Source organism: Lactuca saligna, chromosome 1 (genome assembly GCF_052625555.1).
Source record: "Lactuca saligna cultivar CGN05327 chromosome 1, ASM5262555v1, whole genome shotgun sequence".
NCBI lineage: Eukaryota > Viridiplantae > Streptophyta > Magnoliopsida > Asterales > Asteraceae > Lactuca > Lactuca saligna.
In genome coordinates, this window is record NC_136417.1 from 148,798,857 (window position 1) to 148,805,479 (window position 6,623).

At 35.2% G+C, this 6,623-nt stretch overlaps 1 pseudogene; it reads right to left on the reverse strand.

Annotated features, from left to right (window-relative positions):
* Positions 1–5,679: 5,679 nt before the first annotated feature.
* LOC145012512 (cysteine proteinase inhibitor 5 pseudogene) lies at positions 5,680–6,293 on the reverse strand (annotated as a pseudogene).
* Between the last annotated feature and the right edge of the window lie 330 nt (positions 6,294–6,623).

A 6,623-nucleotide genomic window follows, 5' to 3' on the forward strand; every position in this document is an offset into this window, starting at 1 on the left:
TTAGGAACTTAATAGAGTTAGATAGTGAACTTACCTGAAGCAGAGTCAAACTTATTGATTCTACCTTCTCTTACATCTTTCAGGTAGTCAGGGTAGCTTCGCAACCAATGCCCTTTCTATTGGCAATAGAAACATATAGACTCTTTGGGAATGGTAAATGGGACTATCTCAGACTTAGCCTTTCTCTTTTCCTTTTGGTCATCCGGGTTGACAATGGCCGATCCCTTTCCATTGGGAAGAGAAGACTTTTCTAGACTTCCAATGTTTCCATTGTCAATGTCCATGGAAGTTTGAGAAGTAGATCTTCCAATCAAATTTGCTTTTCCGGTGCGCTAGATCATTGTTGATTCAGCAGTAACAAGCAAATAGGTAAGATCAATAAGGGTCATGTCGTGGTCTGTCACATAGAAGTCGTTAATGAACTCACTATATGACTCAGGAAGTGATTGAAGAACCCAGTCAACAGTCAACATCCTTGAGACAACGACACCCAATGCTCTTAGCCTGTCATTATATGACTTCATCACCAAGACGTGAGTACACACATGCCTTCCATCTTCATGTATCATTGCAATTAGGGCTTGAGTGGCCATGAACTTTTCAACTCTTTGAGCTTGTGGGTCAAGGAGAATAATTGGAGGGGGTGGAGGAAGTGAAGCATGATGTTGTTGGGCATCATCTTCAGGAGGAAAGTTTGTTCCAAGAGATTTGGGAAGACCATAGTTGTCTGATCTAGACATCTACAATGGAAGAAATTCAAGTTAGTTGATTTAAGTCCTTAATATAACACCCAAATGATATATTAAGGCTAGGACCGAACACAATATTTTACAATTCGGAAGAGGGATGCTGTAATCCGAATGCAAAATATTTGAAGGTAGGTAAATGACGATTTACCAATTCCCACCACGAAAAACGAAAAAGATCTTTAGGTTTTAAGTGAATTGAAACTCCTAGATCCTTTGAGATTCATTGAACAATTTTCAATGCCATGTTTAAATCTCGATTGTACCCTTCAAATTTGTGACTGGGATGTCAAGGATCACAAACCAAGTGTGAATAACCATGCAAATTAGCTTGGTACACTTAATGTAACAACCACCTAATCAATGTACCGGTTAACCACACATACTCCATTGATCTATGGTTAACATCAAGCTACCCTTTGCCACACACTGTCTCTCCCAGATTAGTGTGCCGGTTAACCACACGCGCTCCACTAATGACTTAAAAAGGTGCAAAGTGCAATTTCATGGGTTAGCACCAAATTCACATTTTTCCTAAGTAACTAAGATTGGGAATTTTATAAGTTTTTTGTTTTAATGAATATTTAAATGTCCTATCAAACCCGTTCGACTAACGACCCTCCACCAGTCAAGGAAGCGGTGGGTGAGAGTGGACACCCATTAAACTGCCATTTCATAGGCAGTAACCGTATACCCCCTTATAGACCGGCTTCGTGAATACGGCTTACTAACGGTAAGACTGGATTTATTCTTATACATATATAATTATTAAACTATAATATTATAATAGTATAAGGGTTGAACTTTAAGCTATTAAAATTCTAGGGTTTGGTTTGGAATTAAAGTATTCATAAGAGAAACTTTACAAATTCCAAAACTTGACGGCAAGTTTTGAAACTTGTAAAAACTTTTGGATTCCATAACTTATGATTTTAAAGTGGTTTAATGAAAAACTTTTCAAGTTCCATAACTTGAGGACAAGTTATGGAATACTTTTAAATCCATTAAAAGAAAGACTTTTCATTTTTTTCCATAACCTATGAGATTTAATGAACTTTTAAAAGAAAAACCTTTCATTTTCCATAACTTGAGGACATGTTACGGAGTCCATTAAAAGCATTTAAAACATAATTGAATTAACACAATAATCAAATAATTCATGCATAATCGAATTAAACTTATAAGAACAAGACAATTCATATCAAACAAATGTCATGTAATTAGCCTAATCATATAAACTAATACAAAACATGAAAATTTGACAATTATATTTTGATTTGGATAAGAATGATCATTACCACATCAAAAACATGTTTATAAGTTCAAAAACATCTTATGGTAATGATCCTAGTCCAATTCTAGCCAAAAAAGTCAAAAAACTGCATTCTGAAGCACCAACTCATCAAGTACATGAACTGACTCGGCGAGTTGGTTAGTTTTTGCCTTGGACTCGGCGAGTTCACTATCCAGAACTGCAGAAATTCGATATTTTCAAGCTTAAACAACAAGTAGCATCAAGTATAATTGAAAACAACTCTAGGCTCTGATACCACTTATGGGTTTTGGAATACTACGACATCCTATAGTGTACATACAACCCTAAATGACTTGAATCTATGTTTTCACTAACTATACATGCAATGTTGTTTCCAAGACGTTAAGCCAACAACTAGCATGCAATTGACATAAACAACATAGAAATAAGTTCTAGAATTACCTCTTATTGTAACTTTCTAACCTTGATGTATTCGCCTTTTAAGAACTTAGCACCAATAGTGTGAATGCCTCAAATGGAATCACAATACACCCTTGAAGGATATAGTGAGGTTCAAGTACATACCAATTATAATTAGGGACTTATACATTAATCCAAAAGAGCGAATAGACTATGCAGACGCTTAAGGATATATTAAGGGTCTGCATCATTGATTTTGGTGGGAGTTAGGAGTCCTACCTTCCTCTGGCTGAGTTTTCTTACAAAACAGACATAATGCCAATATTAGCATGCCGCCCTTCAAGCTCACGTATGGGAGGAAGTGTTAGAGTCTTATCTAATGGGGAGAGGTCGGGTAGAGAGTCATGGGGAGTACTGATATGGTGCTCAATACGAAAAAAAATCTTATTAAACATGTTAGTCAGAGGTTTCCAATGGCCTAGAGCCGCTAGACGAGTTATGCGGATCGATGATGCTTTGGGTTGGAGTTTCGGGTTGGAGACTTGGGGCTCCTGAAGGTATCACCTTGGAAAGTTGTTATCCGATTCAGGAAGTGGGGCAAGCTGGGCCCTAGGTTTATTGGCCCTTTCAGAGTGGTATCCCGTATGGGCAAGGTGGCCTACCGAATAGAGCTGCCTGAGGATTTTAGAGTTTCCCGAGGAGTTAAATCAGATTTATGACACTTTCCATGCTTCCCAATTGAGGAAGTGTGTGGCCGATGAGACAATTGTGGTTCCTTTGGAGGATATTCAGGTCGATGGTTACCTGAATTACATCAAGAGGCCGGTGACGATTCTATATAGGATAGTGAAGACCTTGAGGAACTAGGTAGTAAACTTAGTCAAAGTCCAGTGGCAACACCGAAAAGGCTCAGAGTGGACTTGGGAGCCCAAGGCTGAGATGTGTGAACATTACCCTAACTTGTTCACAAAGGCTGACTTCGAGGATGAAGTCTGATTTTAGTAGAGGAGAATTGTAACAACCTTTTTGTAGGTAAATTCTGTTTTTTAACCTTTAAATATCAAAGTTTTGCACAATAAGCCCTTATGTTGGGCATACATGTGCTTACGGCGGGCGTAACTTAGTAATTGGATCGAGGAGGTGTTAGAGTATGCTAGATGTACACGTAAGTACGCAGGACATACTCGTGCTGCCCTTAAACCCTAAATTTTTAGGGTTGTGTCCCTTATTTAATCATCTTATTCCTCATTGGACCTTTTTATGATTAGCCTCCATTCTTCTAAACCCTAAAATCGAAACTCTAGCCCTTGAGAGCGAGATTTGAAGCTTTTGAGTGATTTTTTAGTGCTCTTGATAGTGAATGAATATCATTCAAGAAGTGGTGGTGCATTCAAGCCATTGGATCTAGAATCTATACCTCATTGTTCAACTCTAGAAGGTATAATGTTCATATCTTGAGGCTTGCTTGGCTAGATCGTTTTTATGCTTAAGTTTTTGCTCATTTTGTCCCCAAACCTTTATATTTGTGAGTATGGAATACTCTGGAGCATTTAAGTTGTCCTTTTAGACATTTTAGGGAACATACTATCATAAAAATGCAAGCTTGATCCTTTCCTTTCATCCATGCATGAGTTATGGTTTTTTTTTTTTTTTTTTTTTTTTGGTGATGTTGGAAGTTAGGGTTTTGGGATTAAGCTCTCTTTATCCATGCAAAGGGATAAAGTTAGAGACTTTATGCATAAAGATATCTTTTAGAGTTTAATCTGAGGTTGGGGTAAAGTGTCTTAATGATTAAGACCTTAAAAGTTGGATTTTGAGTTAAGATCGTATACGTCGAGCATAATTCTGATTATTTTGGATATGAGAATTTTGTTTAGGGATAATGACTTAAAATGATAATATATTTTTTTGATTTGTATGCATTCAGTCGCCGAGTTTTTTTGTTCACATTTACCCCTTCAACTTGTTTAGTTGTGCACATTTAGTCCTTATGACCGACTACTCTAGGTAAGCTTGAAAAAATGATTAAAAGGGTAATATATTTCTGACTTTGTACACATTTAGTCCTTAATATTCTTTTGGTGCAAAATAAGTCTTTGTTGTTTTTGTAGACATTCAGTAATTATGATCATTTTTTAAGTTTTTCTCACGACATCCTATGCGGGACAATCATTAATAAGGTGTTTGGGGCTGATCATGCTTATGGTCACCGTCACCGCGACCTCGACAACTTGGTTGCTTAGTTCTTATGGTTTGGGCTTAAGTCTTGGGTTATGGATGTCGTGACTTCTTCATACGATCGCATATTTTAACGATCCTTATATCTACACGTTTGTATTTGAGTCTACTATAATTTTTGTTTAGATTACTCCCGTTAAAAAAATATATTTTTAATTACGATTTTATATAAAAAAAACGTTCGTACATACATACATAAAGAAGCATGGATATAAAGATTCTAAGTAAAAACATATTACTTTTAAACAAGAGTAATCTAAACGAAAATTATAGTAGACTCAAATACGAACGCGTGGATATAAAGGTCATTAAAATATGCGATCGTATGAAGAAGTACGACATTTAGAACTCAAGACCTTAGCCAAACCACAAGAACTAAGCAACAAAGCAGCCGAGGCTGCGATGGTCATAACCATAAACAACCCTGAACACCTTATTAATTATTGTGCCATGTAGGATGACATGAAAAAACCCTAAAAAAAACTGACCATAAGTACTGAATGTGTACAGAAACAAGAAAGATTTATTTTGCAACAAAAACATATACATGACTAAATATGCAAAAAAAAAATATTAAAGAATAAATGTGTATAAAATGAGAAATAGATTACCTTTTTAAATCATTTTTTCGGATCAGCAGAGTAGCCGGTCATAAGAACTAAATGTGTATAGTTAAAAAAGTCGAAGAGGGTAAATATAGATGAAAAAAAACTCAATGACTAAATATGTACAAATCAATTCACTTGGAGAGTTTTTTCATAAAAAAAAAAAAAAGGAAAAAATTACATTATATCTTTGGAATATGATGAAAGTTTTTTTCAGTTTGATTTTATGGGTTATTTGTATATGTTATCTTACTTCTAGTAAGCTGAAAACTCATGGGTCCACCAAATCATTACAAAAGCTCATGACAACTGCTTGTGTTACTAATAAGCTCTAAAGACTCTTCTAATAGTTTTTTTTTTTTTTAAATTTCAAGTGCCTTTTGAGAATGATTTTAAAAAGAAGCAATCCAAATATCTAAACTTTTGGTTTCCTTTTACCCGTCAACAAATTTCTATACACAGATAAAGCAACATATGAAAAATCAGGAGAACATATCAATCTCAACACCCTAAACTTGATAAAGTGACCAATAAAAAATAAGAACACATTAATGTCACCACCATAAGCTTGCATGTATTCTTCATTTATCTCCATCTTTCTTTTTCATTTATTAAAAAAAAATTATTACACATAAAGATTAAATACACATTTCAAAACCATATCCCAATGCGTCAAATGGGGCCCTTGAATGACACCAGCTGTCTAGATTTTTGAATAGGTTTAACCCAAACAACAGCCACATAGTTATTCTCCAAACCACCATTGACTGTCGTAATCGTAAGTTTGTAATTCATTCCAGCCACCACTTGGATCTCTCCACTAACAACCCTTACAAATTTCAGAGACGCATGATCCTTCAAGTCATGCTCATCCACAGCGAACTTCCCGATGTCCACCACCGTAGCATCAGTCACATTGGAAATTGGCTTCCAATGGCCGGTGAGAATCCGGGCACCCAACACCACACAACTGTCAAAGAAGATAAAAGGGAGGAAGAAGACAAGGATTGTGATGAAAAGATTGTTCATTTTAGAAGGGTGATCATGGGAAAGAGGGATGGAGAAGTGGATAGTTTACATAACATATATAGAGATCAGATGAGAGGATGTCACGAGAAATGCATGTTTCAGTTGTTTTCTACTTCTACAAAGTTCAAGCTTACAATCCTTCCAAGTAAAACGGTTTTTATAATAGAAAATCATATGTATTTTAAAAGTCTTGTGGAAGTATATATATATATATATATATATATATATATATATATATATATATATATATATATATATATATATATATATATATATATATATATATATATATATATATATAAAAGTTCAATTAAAAAAACGAAAAATGTT